Below are 17,540 nucleotides of genomic sequence, written 5' to 3'. Positions count from 1 at the left end.
CATTTCAGTAACACGCTGAAAGGAGGCGCGCTGCTTGTGCCATTACTAAAAATACAACTCGCGCAGTACAATGCAGGTGTGCCAAGCGCCAGCAGATAACAAATTAATAATCGGATCTCGTCAGCGGCAAACCGAGAGCGGATCACTTGGTTTTTAAAAACCTTAGAATAGCAAGTGGGATGTGGAGGCTCAGTGTCGAATATTTTGAGTCACCAGTCTTCTGGCAGGTTTGATTCGGCCCGCCACGAATTCCTCTCCCGTGCCAACCTCTTCATCTCAGAGTAGCACTTGCAACCTATGTCCTCAATTATTTGCTGGATGTACTCCAATATTTTTCTTCTTATACACTTTTTTACCGTTTAAATCCCCCTCTAGTAGCGTGGAAGTTATCCCCTGATGTGTTAACAGATGTCCTATCTCCTGTCCTTTCTTCTTGTCAGTGTTTCCCTATATTCCTTTCCTCGCCGATTCTGGCACACCCAATTTCAACATTCGTCTGTGGCACCACATCTCAAATACTTTGATTCTCTTCTGTTCCGGTTTTCCCATAGTCCATATTTCGCTATCATACCATGAACCATGGACCTTGCCGTTGGTGGGGAGGCTTGCGTGCCTCAGCGATACAGATTGCCGTACCGTAGGTGCAACCACAACGGAGGGGTATCTGTTGAGAGGCCAGACAAACGTGTGGTTCCTGAAGAGGGGCAGCAGCCTTTTCAGTAGTTGCAAGGGCAACAGTCTGGATGATTGACTGATCTGGCCTTGTAACAATAACCAAAACGGCCTTGCTGTGCTGGTACTGCGAACGGCTGAAAGCAAGGGGAAACTACAGCCGTAATTTTTCCCGAGGGCATGCAGCTTTACTGTATGATTACATGATGATGGCGTCCTCTTGGGTAAAATATTCCGGAGGTAAAATAGTCCCCCATTCGGATCTCCGGGCGGGGACTACTCAAGAGGATGTCGTTATCAGGAGAAAGAAAACTGGCGTTCTACGGATCGGAGCGTGGAATGTCAAATTCCTTAATCGGGCAGGTAGGTTAGAAAATTTAAAAAGGGAAATGGATAGGTTGAAGTTAGATATAGTGGGAATTAGTGAAGTTCGGTGGCAGGAGGAACAAGACTTCTGGTCAGGTGACTACAGGGTTATAAACACAAAATCAAATAGGAGTAATGCAGGAGTAGGTTTAATAATGAATAGGAAAATAGGAATGTGGGTAAGCTACTACAAACAGCACAGTGAACGCATTATTGTGGCCAAGATAGATACGAAGCCCACACCTACTACAGTAGTACAAGTTTATATGCCAACTAGCTCTGCAGATGACGAAGAAATTGAAGAAATGTATGATGAAATAAAAGAAATTATTCAGATTGTGAAGGGAGACGAAAATTTAATAGTCATGGGTGACTGGAATTCGAGTGTAGGAAAAGGGAGAGAAGGAAACATAGTAGGTGAATATGGATTGGGGGACAGAAATGAAAGAGGAAGCCGCCTGGTAGAATTTTGCACAGAGCACAACATAATCATAGCTAACACTTGGTTTAAGAATCATGAAAGAAGGTTGTATACATGGAAGAACCCTGGAGATACTAAAAGGTATCAGATAGATTATATAATGGTAAGACAGAGATTTAGGAACCAGGTTTTAAATTGTAAGACATTTCCAGGGGCAGATGTGGACTCTGACCACAATCTATTGGTTATGACCTGTAGATTAAAACTGAAGAAACTGCAAAAAGGTGGGAATTTAAGGAGATGGGACCTGGATAAACTAAAAGAACCAGAGGTTGTACAGAGATTCAGGGAGAGCATAAGGGAGCAATTGACAGGAATGGGGGAATTAAATACAGTAGAAGAAGAATGGGTAGCTTTGAGGGATGAAGTAGTGAAGGCAGCAGAGGATCAAGTAGGTAAAAAGACGAGGGCTAGTAGAAATCCTTGGGTAACAGAAGAAATATTGAATTTGATTGATGCAAGGAGAAAATATAAAAATGCAGTAAGTGAAACAGACAAAAAGGAATACAAACGTCTCAAAAATGAGATCGACAGGAAGTGCAAAATGGCTAAGCAGGGATGGCTAGAGGACAAATGTAAGGATGTAGAGGCCTATCTCACTAGGGGTAAGATAGATACCGCCTACAGGAAACTTAAAGAGACCTTTGGAGAAAGGAGAAACACTTGTATGAATATCAAGAGCTCAGATGGAAACCCAGTTCTAAGCAAAGATGGGAAAGCAGAAAGGTGGAAGGAGTATATAGAGGGTCTATACAAGGGCGATGTACTTGAGGACAATATTATAGAAATGGAAGAGGATGTAGATGAAGATGAAATGGGAGATACGATACTGCGTGAAGAGTTTGACAGAGCACTGAAAGACCTGAGTCGAAACAAGGCCCCCGGAGTAGACAATATTCCATTGGAACTACTGACGGCCGTGGGAGAGCCAGTCCTGACAAAACTCTACCATTTGGTGAGCAAGATGTATGAAACAGGCGAAATACCCTCAGACTTCAAGAAGAATATAATAATTCCAATCCCAAAGAAAGCAGGTGTTGACAGATGTGAAAATTACCGAACTATCAGCTTAATAAGTCACAGCTGCAAAATACTAACACGAATTCTTTACAGACGAATGGAAAAACTAGTAGAAGCCAACCTCGGGGAAGATCAGTTTGGATTCCGTAGAAACACTGGAACACGTGAGGCAATACTGACCTTACGACTTATCTTAGAAGAAAGATTAAGGAAAGGCAAACCTACGTTTCTAGCATTTGTAGACTTAGAGAAAGCTTTTGACAATGTTGACTGGAATACTCTCTTTCAAATTCTAAAGGTGGCAGGGGTAAAATACAGGGAGCGAAAGGCTATTTACAATTTGTACAGAAACCAGATGGCAGTTATAAGAGTCGAGGGACATGAAAGGGAAGCAGTTGTTGGGAAGGGAGTAAGACAGGGTTGTAGCCTCTCCCCGATGTTGTTCAATCTGTATATTGAGCAAGCAGTAAAGGAAACAAAAGAAAAATTCGGAGTAGGTATTAAAATTCATGGAGAAGAAATAAAAACTTTGAGGTTCGCCGATGACATTGTAATTCTGTCAGAGACAGCAAAGGACTTGGAAGAGCAGTTGAATTGAATGGACAGTGTCTTGAAAGGAGGATATAAGATGAACATCAACAAAAGCAAAACAAGGATAATGGAATGTAGTCTAATTAAGTCGGGTGATGCTGAGGGAATTAGATTAGGAAATGAGGCACTTAAAGTAGTAAAGGAGTTTTGCTATTTGGGGAGCAAAATAACTGATGATGGTCGAAGTAGAGAGGATATAAAATGTAGGCTGGCAATGGCAAGGAAAGCGTTTCTGAAGAAGAGAAATTTGTTAACATCCAGTATTGATTTAAGTGTCAGGAAGTCATTTCTGAAAGTATTCGTATGGAGTGTAGCCATGCATGGAAGTGAAACATGGACAATAGATAGTTTGGACAAGAAGAGAATAGAAGCTTTCGAAATGTGGTGCTACAGAAGAATGCTGAAGATTAGATGGGTAGATCACATAACTAATGAGGAAGTATTGAATAGGATTGGGGAGAAGAGAAGTTTGTGGCACAACTTGACCAGAAGAAGGGATCGGTTGGTAGGACATGTTCTGAGGCATCAAGGGATCACCAATTTAGTATTGGAGGGCAGCGTGGAGGGTAAAAATCGTAGAGGGAGACCAAGAGATGAATACACTAAGCAGATTCAGAAGGATGTAGGCTGCAGTAGGTACTGGGAGATGAAGAAGCTTGCACAGGATAGAGTAGCATGGAGAGCTGCATCAAACCAGTCTCAGGACTGAAGACCACAACAACAACAACCATGCTGTGCTCCAAACATACACTCTCAGAAATTTATTCCTCAAATTAAGGCCTATGTCTGATATTAGTAGACTTCTCTTAGCCATAAATGCCCATTTTGCTAGTGTTAGTCTGCTTTTTATGTCCTTAATGTGTCGGTCATCGGTCATTTTGCGACCTAGGCAGCAAAATTGCTTAACTTAATCTGTTTCGTGATCACTAATCCTGATTTTAAGTTTATCACTGTTTTCATTTCTGTTAGTTCTCATTACTTTTGTATTTATTCGACTTTTCTCAAACTATAATTTGTACTCATTAGATTGTTCATACTATTCAGTAGATCCTGGAATTCTTCTTCACTTTCACTGACGATAGCGAAGTCGTCAGTGAATCTTATGATTGATATCATTTCACCTTGCATTTTAATTCTACACTTGAATTCTTCTTTTATTCCGTCATAGCTTCCTCGACGTATAGATTGAAGAGTAGCGGCGAAAGACTACATCCCCGTCTTAGACCCTTTTTAATCCGACAACTTCGTTCTTGGTCTTCCACTCTTATTGTTCCCTCTTGGATCTTTTACGCATTGTATATTACCCGTCTTTCCCTATAGCTTATCACGGTTTTCCTCAGCATTTCGAACATCTTCCACTGTTTTACATTGTCGTACGCATTTTCTAGGTTGACGAATCCTACGTATGTGTCTTAATTTTTCTTTAATCTTGCTTTCAGTATCAATCACAACTTCAGAACTGCCTCTCTGGTGCCTTTACCTTCCCTAAAACTAAGCCGATCGTCATCTATTACATCCTCAATTTTCTTTTCCAGTCTTTTACTTTTTACTTTAGGTGTTAAATTTTTGACGTTAAGGAGGAAATGTTTAGAAAAGGTTTAAAATTATGGTGCAAGTCGCTGTGTGCTCTCTTTATCAAATACTGAATTAATAAGGTCTCGGTAATTTGCGCTGCATTTTTAAGCGAAAGCTAGGTTCTCACCCATCTACACTCCTGGAAATTGAAATAAGAACACCGTGAATTCATTGTCCCAGGAAGGGGAAACTTTATTGACACATTCCTGGGGTCAGATACATCACATGATCACACTGACACAACCACAGGCACGTAGACACAGGCAACAGAGCATGCACAATGTCGGCACTAGTACAGTGTATATCCACCTTTCGCAGCAATGCAGGCTGCTATTCTCCCATGGAGACGATCGTAGAGATGCTGGATGTAGTCCTGTGGAACGGCTTGCCATGCCATTTCCGCCTGGCGCCTCACTTGGACCAGCGTTCGTGCTGGACGTGCAGACTGCGTGAGACGACGCTTCATCCAGTCCCAAACATGCTCAATGGGGGACAGATCCGGAGATCTTGCTGGCCAGGGTAGTTGACTTACACCTTCTAGAGCACGTTGGGTGGCACGGGATACAAGCGGACGTGCATTGTCCTGTTGGAACTGCAAGTTCCCTTGCCGGTCTAGGAATGGTAGAACGATGGGTTCGATGACGGTTTGGATGTACCGTGCACTATTCAGTGTCCCCTCGACGATCACCAGTGGTGTATGGCCAGTGTAGGAGATCGCTCCCCACACCATGATGCCGGGTGTTGGCCCTGTGTGCCTCGGTCGTATGCAGTCCTGATTGTGGCGCTCACCTGCACGGCGCCAAACACGCATACGACCATCATTGGCACCAAGGCAGAAGCGACTCTCATCGCTGAAGACGACACGTCTCCATTCGTTCCTCCATTCACGCCTGTCGCGACACCACTGGAGGCGGGCTGCACAATGTTGGGGCGTGAGCGGAAGACGGCCTAACGGTGAGCGGGACCGTAGCCCACCTTCATGGAGACGGTTGCGAATGGTCCTCGCCGATACCCCAGGAGCAACAGTGTCCCTAATTTGCTGGGAAGTGGCGGTGCGGTCCCCTACGGCACTGCGTAGGATCCTACGGTCTTGGCGTGCATCCGTGCGTCGCTGCTGTCCGGTCCCAGGTCGACGGGCGCGTGCACCTTCCGCCGACCACTGGCGACAACATCGATGTACTGTGGAGACCTCACGCCCCACGTGTTGAGCAATTGGGCGGTACGTCCACCCGGCCTCCCGCATGCCTACTATACGCCCTCGCTCAAAGTCCGTCAACTGCACATACTGTTCACGTCCACGCTGTCGCGGCATGCTACCAGTGTTAAAGACTGCGATGGAGCTCCGTATGCCACGGCAAACTGGCTGACGCTGACGGCGGCGGTGCACAAATGCTGCGCAGCTAGCGCCATTCGACGGCCAACACCGCGGTTCCTGGTGTGTCCGCTGTGCCGTGCGTGTGATCATTGCTTGTACAGCCCTCTCGCAGTGTCCGGAGCAAGTATGGTGGGTCTGACACACTGGTGTCAATGTGTTCTTTTTTCCATTTCCAGGAGTGTATATGTTTACGACGTGAAATCTCCTGAACTGTGTAATGTAATATGATGTCATTCTGCAGGTAAATTCAGTGGTATATGTGGATACCGTCTGAAAAATGTGCTACGAATAGAAAACTAGTAATGAAATACACTGAAGCGCCAAATAAACTGGTATAGACATACGTATTCAAATACCGAGATGTAAACAGGCAGAATACGGCACTGCGGTCAGAAACCCCTCAGTAAGACAATAAGTGTCTGGCGCAGGTGTTAGATCGGTTATCGCTGCTACAATGGCAGGTTATCAAGATTTAAGTGAGTTTGAACTTGGTGTTATAGTCGGCACACGAGCGATGGGACACAGCAACTCCGAGGTCGCGATGAAGTGGAGATTTTCCGGAACTACGATTTCACGAGTGTACCGTGAATATCAGCAGTCTGGTAAAACATCAAGTCTCCGACATCGCTGCGACCGGAAAAAGATTCTGCAAGAACGGGACCAATGACGAGAGCAAGCCTTCCGTAGATTGCAGCAGATTTCAATGCTGGGCTATCAACAAGTTGCAGCGTGTGAACTATTCAACGAAACATCATCGCTATGGGGTTTCGGAACCGAAGGGCCCAATCTCATGAATCCATGGACCCTGCATGTGAGCAGGTGACTGTTCAAGCTGTGTGGAGGCTCTGTAATGGTGACACGTTCGTAAGCATCCCGTCTGTCACCTGCTTTCATTCACGTCCATTGTGTATTTCGACAGACTTGGGCAATACCAGCAGGACAATGCGTCACCCCACATGTCCAGAATTGCTACAGCGTGGCTCCAGGAACACTCTCATGAGTTTGAACACTTCCGCTGGCCACCATACTATCCAGACATGAACAGTATTGGGCATATCTGGGATGCCTTGCGACGTGCTGTTCAGAAGAGATCTCCGTGCCCTCGTACTCTTACGGATTTATAGATAGCCCTGCAGGAATCACATGGTCAGTTGCCTCTAGCACTACTTCAGCCATTAGTCGAGGTATGCCACATTGTGTTGCGGCACTTCTATGTGCTGTCGGAGGCCCTACACATTAGGCAGGTGTACCAGTTTCTTTGGCTCATGCCTGATGCAAAGGTTTGACTACATCAACAGCGAAGATGTAGTAAGCGATAAACTTTTCTCCTTAAATCATTTGGTGGTGCATTTACGCCAGTAACAGTTTCATGAAGGTCTGAAATCATATGTGAGGTTTGTTGGAAGTGACTAGATGCGCATATTCCCAAAAACTGTATGAACACAGTCTGGTTATTTTTGCACGTGGCGAGCTACGCTGCCTGAAGGCATATTTGCAGTTTCTGACCGTAATAGTTATCTCACACTGTTAAATATTCAATATAAGATTATATATGTTAACGAGCAGATTATGCAGCATTTTAAATTTTTGACTGAGATCGGTAATTATATGAAATATTAAAAACCTAAGTTTTGGTGGAAGTCGTTAGGTGTGCAACCTGCAGCTTGGATTGGGTGACTGTGCTTCGGGATAGCCTGTTAGTAATATATATTACTTTGTAGGATTACATTCCTGTTGAGAATATGCAGAACGTCCTCGCGAGCGTTTGTTGTACATTTCTGTGTGTGAAATGTACTGTGGGCTCTCAACTCTATGAGTGATATGGTTACACAGCAGAAATGTACTGTAGACAAGTGTAAAATTTCCTCAAAATCCTCTCCAGCAAGCACCCAGCCAGGCCAACGCACCGCGATGCAGTCAAAATGACAAACAGGCACAAAGCCGATATTGCGAAACATGTAACAAACCCGGAAGAGATTGCCACACCTCATACGCGAGAGAAGCTTAAATTGTAAACTCAACACAGCAGAAGCCATCACATAATTGTAACAGCACAGTATGGTATTTCTTAAGGGAGAGTAAAAATTTCACAAGAACATCAGCCTGCTGATATGGTGGAAAAGCAACGAGCTGAAGCCCTGAAATATATTCTTGCGAAAGAGAGAGTAGTGAGGACCGTTGACGAGCCACGAAAAGTAGGCCACATTCGCTCATCACCAGCCTATCGTAATGTTATTATTTAAACCCCGTAGTAATAAATACTCAGGCTTCCGAGCCTCTGTCCCAGCCTTTTCGTTGCAGCACACCACCAAGATGACCTCTGCCTCCTCTGCTAACTGTCTGGTCTAACAGATTCTGTCACTGCGAGCTGCCTACCTCGCAACGACTGAAGACAAGATTTGAACTCTTCCAAGACCTCTACACTACTGGCCATTAAAATTGCTACACCACGAAGATGACGTGCTGCAGATGAGAAATTTAACCGACAGGAAGAAGATGCTGTCATATGCAAATGATCAGCTGTTCAGAGCATTCACACGAGGTTGGCGCCGGTGGCGATACCTACAACGTGCTGGCTAGAGGAAAGTTTCCAATCGATTTCTCATACACAAACAGCAGTTGACCGGCGTTGCCTGGTGAAACGTTGTAGGAAGGAGAAATGAGTACCATCACGTTTCCGACTTTGATAAAGGTCGGATTGTAGCCTATCGTGATTGCGGTTTATCGTATCGCGACATTGCCGCTCGCGTTGGTCGATATCCAATGACTGTTAGCAGAATATGGAATCGGTGGACTCAGGAGGGTAATACGGAACGCCGTGCTGGATCCCAACGCCCTCGTATCACTACCAGTCGAGATGACAGGCATCTTATCCGCATGGCTGTAACGGATCGTGCAGCCACGTCTCGATCCCTGTGTCAACAGATGGGGACGTTTGCAAGACAACAATCATCTGCACGGACAGTTCGACGACGTTTGCAGCAGCATGGACTATCAGCTCGGAGGCCATAGCTGCGGTTACCCTTGACGCTGCATCACAGACAGGAGCGCCTGCGATGGTGTGCTCAACGACGAACCTGGGTGCACGAATGCCTAAACGTCATTTTTTCGGATGAATTCAGGTTCTGTTTACAGCATCACGATGGGCGCATTCGTGTTTTGCGACATCGCGGTGAACGCACATTGGAAGCGTGTATTTGTCATCATAGTGGCGCATCACCCGGCGTGATGGTATGGGGTACCACTGGTTACACGTCTCGGTCACCTCTTGTGCGCATAGACGGCACTTTGAACAGTGGACGCTACATTTCAGATGTGTTACGACCCTTGGCTCTACCCTTCATTCGAGCCTTGCGAAACCCTACATTTCAGCAGGATAATGCACGACCGCATGTTGCAGGTCCTGTACGGGTCTTTCTGGATACAGAAAATGTTGCACTGCTGCTCTGGACAGCACATTCTCCAGATCTCCCACCAATTGAAAACGTCTGGTCAATGGTGGCCGAGCAACTGGATCGTCACAATACGCCAGTCACTACTCTTGATTTACTGTGGTATCGTGTTGAAGCTGCATGGGCAGCTGTACCTGTACACGCCATCCAAGCTCCGTTTGAGTCAACGCCCAGGCGTATCAAGGCCGTTATTACGGCCAGTGGTTGTTCTGGGTACTGATTTCTTAGGATCTATGCACACAAATTGCGTGAAAATGTAAGCACATGTCAGTTCAAGTATCATATATTTGTCCAATGAACACCCGTTTATCATCTGCATTTCTTCTTGGTGTAGCAATTTTAATGCACAGTAGTGTACTTACTGCCTCCTGTGCCTCACGGTAACTGGCGCACTGCATAGTTGTGGCAGTGTTCGGGAGGCGTGCTAATCTCTGCTGTCCACGACTAGTACCTGTGAGCAGCCACTGACATCCCCAGCCTTGCGCGGCGCAATAGCTATGCTGTGGACCATCTCCACACCATGCAGACCTGCTGAGAGATTACCCGAGCACATCCCCTTAGGCGGCAACGAGAGTGCCGTGACAATTGGCAGTCTCTGTTCTGGTCAGCCTGGTACGAGGCTACGCCGTTCGCCACTGAGGCCTGCCACTTGCACGACACCGTGATTACATGAGCCGCACGCCGAAGGCAACCTCTGCCAGAGTTGGTGGGGACTGCATCAGCAATTTGCGAGGTTGCGTTGTTGCACCACCAGTGACACAGAAAATTAATATGACTGTAAATTTTAATGAATAAATTCTTGTTACACTAATGCTGTACGATCAGCGCTCAGGGCGCCGACTGGCGTCCTGCACCGCACTCCAGACCCCACCATCCCGGCAACAGCAGAGGTACCAACCAAGGCCACTACGGTACACATTGAGGTAGCAAAAATCATGGGATAGCTGCTAATATAATACCAGACTTCCATTTGTCCGGCATAGTGCAGCAACTCGACATGGCATGGGTTCAACAAGTCGTTGGAAGTCCCTGCTGGAATACTGAGCCATACTGCCTCTACAGCCGTCCATAATTGCGAAAGTGTTGCACGTCCAGGATTTTGTGCACGAATTGACTTCTAGGTTATGTCCCACAAATGTTCGATGGGATTCATGTCGGGCGATCTCGGTGGCCAAATCATACGCTCGAACTGTCCACAATGTGACATGGCGCATTATCATCCACAAAATTTTTATCGTTGTTTGGGAACGTGAAGTCCATGAATAGCTGTAAATGGTCTCCAAGTAGCCGAACATAACCATTTACAGTCAATGATTGGTACAGCTGGACCAGAGAACACAGTCTACTCCCTGTAAACACATCCCACATCATTATGGAGATTCCACCAGCTTACACAGTGCCTTGTTGAAAACTTGCTTCCATGGCTTCGTGGGATCCGTGCAACACTCGAACGCTACCATCAGCTCTTACCAACTGAATTCGGGACTCTTATGACCACTCCATTGTTTTCCAGTCGTTTATAGTCCAACTGACATGGTCACGAGCCCAGAAAAGGCGCTGCAGGCGATGTCGTGCAGTTGGCAAAGTCACTTGCGTCGGTCGTCTGCTGGCATAGCCCATTAACGCCAAATTTTGCTGCACTGTCTTAAAGCATACGTTCATAGTATGTTCCACATTGATTTCTGCGGTTATTTCACTTAGTGTTGCTTGTGTGTTAGCACTGACAGCTCTACGCAAAAGCCACTGCTCTCGGTCATTAAGTGAAAGCCGTCGGTCACTGCGTTGTCCGTGGTGAGTGGTAGTGCCTGAAATTGGATGTTCTCTGCACACTCTTGGCACTATGGATCTCGGAATACTGAATTCCCTAATGATTTTCGAAATGGAATGGCCAACATCTTGTTCCAACTACCATTCCACGTTCAACGCCTGTTAATGTTCGCAGTGCGGCTATAATCAGGGCGAGAACCTTTTCACGTGAATCACCTGGGTACAAACGACAGCTCTGCCAATGCACTGCCGTTTTATACCTTATGTACACTATACGACCTCCATCTATATTTGTGCGTATCGCTATCCTACGACTTCCGTTACCGCAGTGCAGTACGTGTGAGTTTCCACATAGGAGGAGAATAAGAAAGTAAAAAGGAAAATAGTAACTGCCAGCAGAAAATGTTATTTTTAGCAAGTGACACGATTTCGTACTACCTAATAACAAATAGCTCCTTACCAGTGACGTATGCATCACCCTGATGTAGGACGCTGGTCTCCGAGCACGGAACTTACGCGTCGCTGCCGGTCCTTGTCGCCTAAATTGTCTGCCATGTTTATAAATGGATAAACAGTTTCGATCGGTCTGTACGTGACTAAGTGTCTTTTACGTATTTACTTTTAAGATACTTTATTTACTTTTATGACACTATAACATCACTAGAACAACGGCAGAAGAAGCTATTAACGGAACGAATCGCCAGGCTGGACTGGGGATGTGTAGCAGATTATGAATGATGTGGAATGTGCTACGTATGCAGAATTGAAGAGAAAGGCAGACAGTTTCTGTTTAGGACAGTTCCGTGTGTACGCAAAACGTTCGTTTACATTCTTAACTGACGTTAAGTACGGGGATTATCAATTAATTCAGTGCACAATACTCGGTATATGCGATTATTAGTGTCATTTGGACTCGATACATTGAAGGTAGCAGTTTTTTACGTTTTATTAGGTTATTTTTCGTGTGTATGTAAACATTTGTTTACATTATAAACACGAGGGTTAATCAGTTTAAGTTAGTGTACAATACTCAGTATTCACGTTTATTAGTGTCATTTAGACTCGATACATTGAAGGTAGCAGTTTTTGTATATTTTATTAGGAATAGTGATACTGACAGTGAATTATAATCTCACTTGTGTACGTTTGACTAGCGCAACCTGCGAGCGTGAACAGTTAAGCAAACGTAAAATACGTGGTAAATTAGTATGACAGTACAATATATGAGTAAATCAGTATTACAATACAACAACTGTGCCGTTCTTACATACGGTTTAGTTAGCAGGAAGCTAAAACTCTCCTAGCCGTCTACTTAAATTCCTTAGCTTGTTGTGGACTTTAGTGATCGTGTACTGTAAGCCCATCGTTTCCAACAAAGTAGAGTTCGTGTTTGTACTTATTGTTAGCTAAAGGTTTTATTTTGTACCTGCATCTGTCAGTGTACAGTACTCAGCATTTACGTTTCTTAGTGTCATTTAGATTCGGTACAGTTAAGGTAGCGGTTTTTATAGTTTTATTAGGTCACTTTCGCGTGTACCTAAACGCTTGTTTATATTACAAATACGAGGGATAATCAGTAAGTGCAGCTTACCGTAGGTCACTGTTTAATTCGTTAATAATATTCACTAGATACCCCTAGCAGTTTACTATAGGTCACTGTCTAATTCTTTAGTATTCACTAAATAGCCCCTAGCAGGAAAATAAGCACCAGATTTAGCTTCTACCATAAACTTTTATTTTCATTATTGAGTGTCCTTTCTGCCAACTAGAGTATAGCTATTAACATTGTGTGGCAGTAAGTTTCCTTAAATTTTTTAAAGTAAATGAGTTATTAGTTACATGTATAGGGACTGTGTCTGTTGTGTGCGGATGCAGGAGGAGTTGTCCACAGTCCAAACGCAGCTAGAAGCTTTGTTGGCCACAGTCAACAAGCTCCAGAGTGCCACCTTGAAGTGAGGTGGGGATGGGGTGCCCGGGGCAGCCTCTGCTGTACTAGATATGAAGGGGGGGGGGGGGGGGGGGCGTCACAGCTCTCAGTCACTGAGCCGACCTCAGGTGCGACTGAGCCGGCCGGCCCACTCTCACCTCAGTGTGGGTGGCGGACTGTGTCGAGGTCTCCAGCCTCAAGGCGAAGGCTGCATGGGGGACGCAGGCTCCTGCCAATTCCCATGCCCTTTGCTAATAGATTCAGTGTGCTATCTGTTGCGGGGGGGAGGGAGGGCGGAGAGGGAAGCTGAGCCGGATCAGAATGCATCTTCTGCCAGGATAGTGGCCGCTCCTTCAGCAAGGTCCGGACAGGTACGTGGGGGTATGGGTTTGTTAGTTATTGGGAGCTCCAATGTTAGGTGGGTCATGGAGCCCCTCAGGAACATATCGGCTAGGGCGGGGAAGAAGTCCAGCGTTCACTCGGTGTGCTTGCCAGGGGGCCTTGTCCGGGGTGTGGAAGAGGCTCTTCCGGCGGCTATCGAGCATGCGGGGTGCGGCCAGCTGCAGATTATTGCACATGTCGGCACCACCGATTCCTGTCGTCGGGGTTTCGAGGAAATCCTTGGGTCCTTTCGACGGCTGGCTAAATTTGCGAAGGCGGCCTCCATCTCTCGAGGATTGGAAGCCAAGCTGACGATCTGGAGCATCGTACCCAGGGTGGACCGGGGTCCTCTGGTTTGGAGTCGAGTGGAGAATCTAAACCAGAGGCTACGTCGACTCGGTGACGAAAATGGATGTTGATTTCTCGACCTACGCTATGGCGTGGAAGGTTGTAGGACACCCCTCGATAGTTCAGGGGTGCACTACACACAAGAAGCAGCTACATGGGTAGCACAGTACTTATGGCGTGCACATGGGTGTTTTTTAGTTTAAGTTCCTCCCCACGGGAAACAAACCGTTGCCCTGAAAAATTACCAGATCATGACAATGATGTGGGTGTGCCAACTGTAAAAATTGTTAGTTCGCCTAAACAGGTCATTCCAAAGGATTTAAATATGCTTAATCTCATGTTAGTAAATTGTCGAAGCGTCTGTAGCAAGATCCCCGAGTTACTCTCCGAAATAAACAGTAGCAATGCCAATATTGTATTACGTACCGAAAGCTGGTTGAAACCAGACACAAAAAGCAGTGAAATTTTGAAATCGGATTGGACAATGTTTAGGAAGGATAGGACTGATGCTATGGAAGGTGGTGTATTCATTGCAGTTAAAAGCTGTATAAGCGCAGTTGAGATCGATACTGGGTCGGACTGTGAAATAGTCTGGATAAAGCTGTCGATCACACAAGGAATGACAATTGTATTAGGATGTTTTTATAGACCACCAGCATCCGCAACAAACGTCGCAGAACGTTTCAGGGAAAGCCTTGAGTACATAGGAAATAAATATCAAAATTATCCATTAGTTATACGTGGAGACTTTAATCTGGCACCCATTTAGTGGAAAAATTACACATTTATCACAGGGGCAGAAGCAAAGATTCGTGTGAAGTTATTCTAGGAGCGCTCTCAACATACAGTCTTGAGAAATTGGTTAGAAAACCAACTCGAGATTGGAACATAGATATCTTGGCGAAAAACAGACCTGATCTTTTTGAAGATCTAGAAGAAGGTTCGAAAATGGTTCAAATGGCTCTGAGCACTATGGGACTTAACTTCTGAGGTCATCAGTCCCATAGAACTTAGAACTACTTAAACCTAACTAACCTAAGGACATCACACACATCCATGTCCGAGGCAGAATTCGAACCTGCGACCGTAGCAGTCACGCGGCTCCAGACTGTAGTGCCTAGAACCGCTCAGCCACTCCGGCCGGCTAGAAGAAGGTATTAGCGACCATAATGTCGTTGTGGCATCTATGTCAGTGGAAGTTGCAAAAAAAAAACAAAGAAACAGCGTATAGTTTTCTTGTCTGGGAAAGCAAATAAAAGTGTCATTTATGAATATCTTCATAGTCAGCTCCAAGCATTCACCGCGGGACACAATGATATTGAGCATCTTTGGTCGGAATTTAAAGGTATTGTCCACCATGTGCTACAGACGTATGTGCCCAACAAAAATATAGGGGAGGGAAAGGATCCGCCTTGGTACAACAAACATATTAGGAAGTTGCTGAGGAAACAGAGAATTTTGCGCAGTCGTTTTAAAAGTAGTCACTGCCCCGCTGGCAAACAGAAATTATGCGAAACGCAAGCAGCTGTCAGAAGCACAATGAGAGATTCTTTTACAGAATTTGAAAGCAATATTTTATCTGCAGATTCTAAAAATAACACCAAAAAATTTTGGTCGTATGCAAAATCTATAAACGCTACAAATAATTCAATACCTTCTCTTGCTGACAGGACGAGTAATCTAAGTGGTGATGATAAACAGAAGGCCGAAATTCTAAACCTAGGTTTCAAAAACTCGTTAACGGTAGAGGACTGCAGCACCATTCCCGTTTTCAATAATTGAACAAACGAAAGGATGGCTGACATAGTGTTTAGTGTATCTGGGATTGTAAAACAGTTAAGATCCTTAGACAGCAGGAAGTCATCTGCAGCTCGTGGTCGTGCGGTAGCGTTCTCGCTTCCCGCGCCCGGGTTCCCGGGTTCGATTCCCGGCGGGGTCAGGGATTTTCTCTGCCTCGTGATGACTGGGTGTTGTGTGATGTCCTAAGGTTAGTTAGGTTTATGTAGTTCTAAGTTCTAGGGGACAGATGACCATAGCTGTTAAGTCCCATAGTGCTCAGAGCCAGGAAGGCATCTGGCCCAGAAGGTATCCCTGTAAGATTATATGTTGACTATGCAACAAATATAGCACCATTCTTATCCATCATCTATCAGAGATCATTGGAACGGCGGAAAGTTACACGGGACTGAAAGAAGACCCAGGTCATAGCAATCTATAAAAAGAGTGGAAAATCGGATGCACATAATTACCGGCCAATTTCACTGACATCGATTTGTTGTAGAACCATTGAACATATTTTGTGTTCAAACATAATGACCTTTCTAGACTCTGAGAAGCTCATCTGCAGAAACCAGCACGGTTTTCGGAAATAGCGGTCATGCGTGCATGATATACAACAGACTCTAGGTACCGGTTCCCAGGTTGATGCCATATTTCTCCACTTTAGAAAGGCGTTCGACTCAGTTCCGCACTTCCGCTTGCTCCAAAAAGTGCGCGCTTACGGTCTATCCGATGACATATGCGGTTGGATAGAAAGTTTTCTAACAGACAGGGAGCGGTATGTCGTCCTGAACGGGGTGACCTCAACAGAAACGAGCTAACTTCAGGTGTGCTTCAGGGCAGCGTAATAGGTCCGCTGCTTTTTACGATTTACGTAAACGATCTGGTTGATGGTATTGACAGCGGAATTAGACTGTTTGCCGATGATGCTGTAGTCTACAGGAAAGTAGTATCACACGAAATTTGTGAACAAATCAATGAGGATTTGCAGAGATTTATTGCGTGGTGTAATGACTGGCAGTTCTCTCAATATTAGTAAGTGTAACCTACTGCGTGTAACAAGGCGCAAATTCCCATTAATGTACGAGTACAAAATAAGTCCCCAGTCTTTGGAAGCGGTAACATCTGTCAACTATCTAGGTGTGACCATTCGAAATGATCTCAAATGGAATGATCAGATTACACAAGCAACGGGTAAGGCAAACTCTAGATTGCGGTTTATTCGTAGAATCCTGAAGCGATGCAGTCCTTCAACTAAGGAGATAGCTTACAATACGTCAGTTCGTCCAGTCTTAAAGTATTGTTCGTCTGTATGGGACCCTTACCAGTTGGGTCTGATTCAGTAGATTGAGAAGGTCCAAAGAAGACCGGCAAGATTCGTGACTGGTATATTTAGCCATCGCGAGAGCGTTAAAAATCTCATAGAAAGTTTGAAGTGGGACTCACTTGCAGATAGACGGCGCACTAAATTCCGAAATCCGATCTTCACCTAGGATGTAGAGCATATATTATTACCTCCAACTTTCAAATCGCGCAATGATCACCATTCAAAGATAAGGGAAATTAGAGGTCGTACTGAGACGTTCAGACAGTCGATTTTCCCTTGCGCGATATGCGAGTGAAACAGTGGGGGGAGATGTAGATAAGGGGCAGGGCGTACTGCTGCAAACCATCTTCAGGGTTCAGCACTAAGGAAGAAGAAGACTTATTTCTTGTTATAAAGCTGATGCCTTTGGCTGTGACATTCTGAGAGGCAGGACTGGTGATATTTTTAAAAACATAGGGTATCCGATATCTCGATAGTTA

This window comes from Schistocerca serialis, chromosome 4 (genome assembly GCF_023864345.2).
Source record: "Schistocerca serialis cubense isolate TAMUIC-IGC-003099 chromosome 4, iqSchSeri2.2, whole genome shotgun sequence".
NCBI classification, from domain to species: Eukaryota; Metazoa; Arthropoda; class Insecta; order Orthoptera; family Acrididae; genus Schistocerca; species Schistocerca serialis.
The sequence above is the reverse complement of the archived record's forward strand: the minus strand, read 5'-3'. Positions refer to the sequence as shown.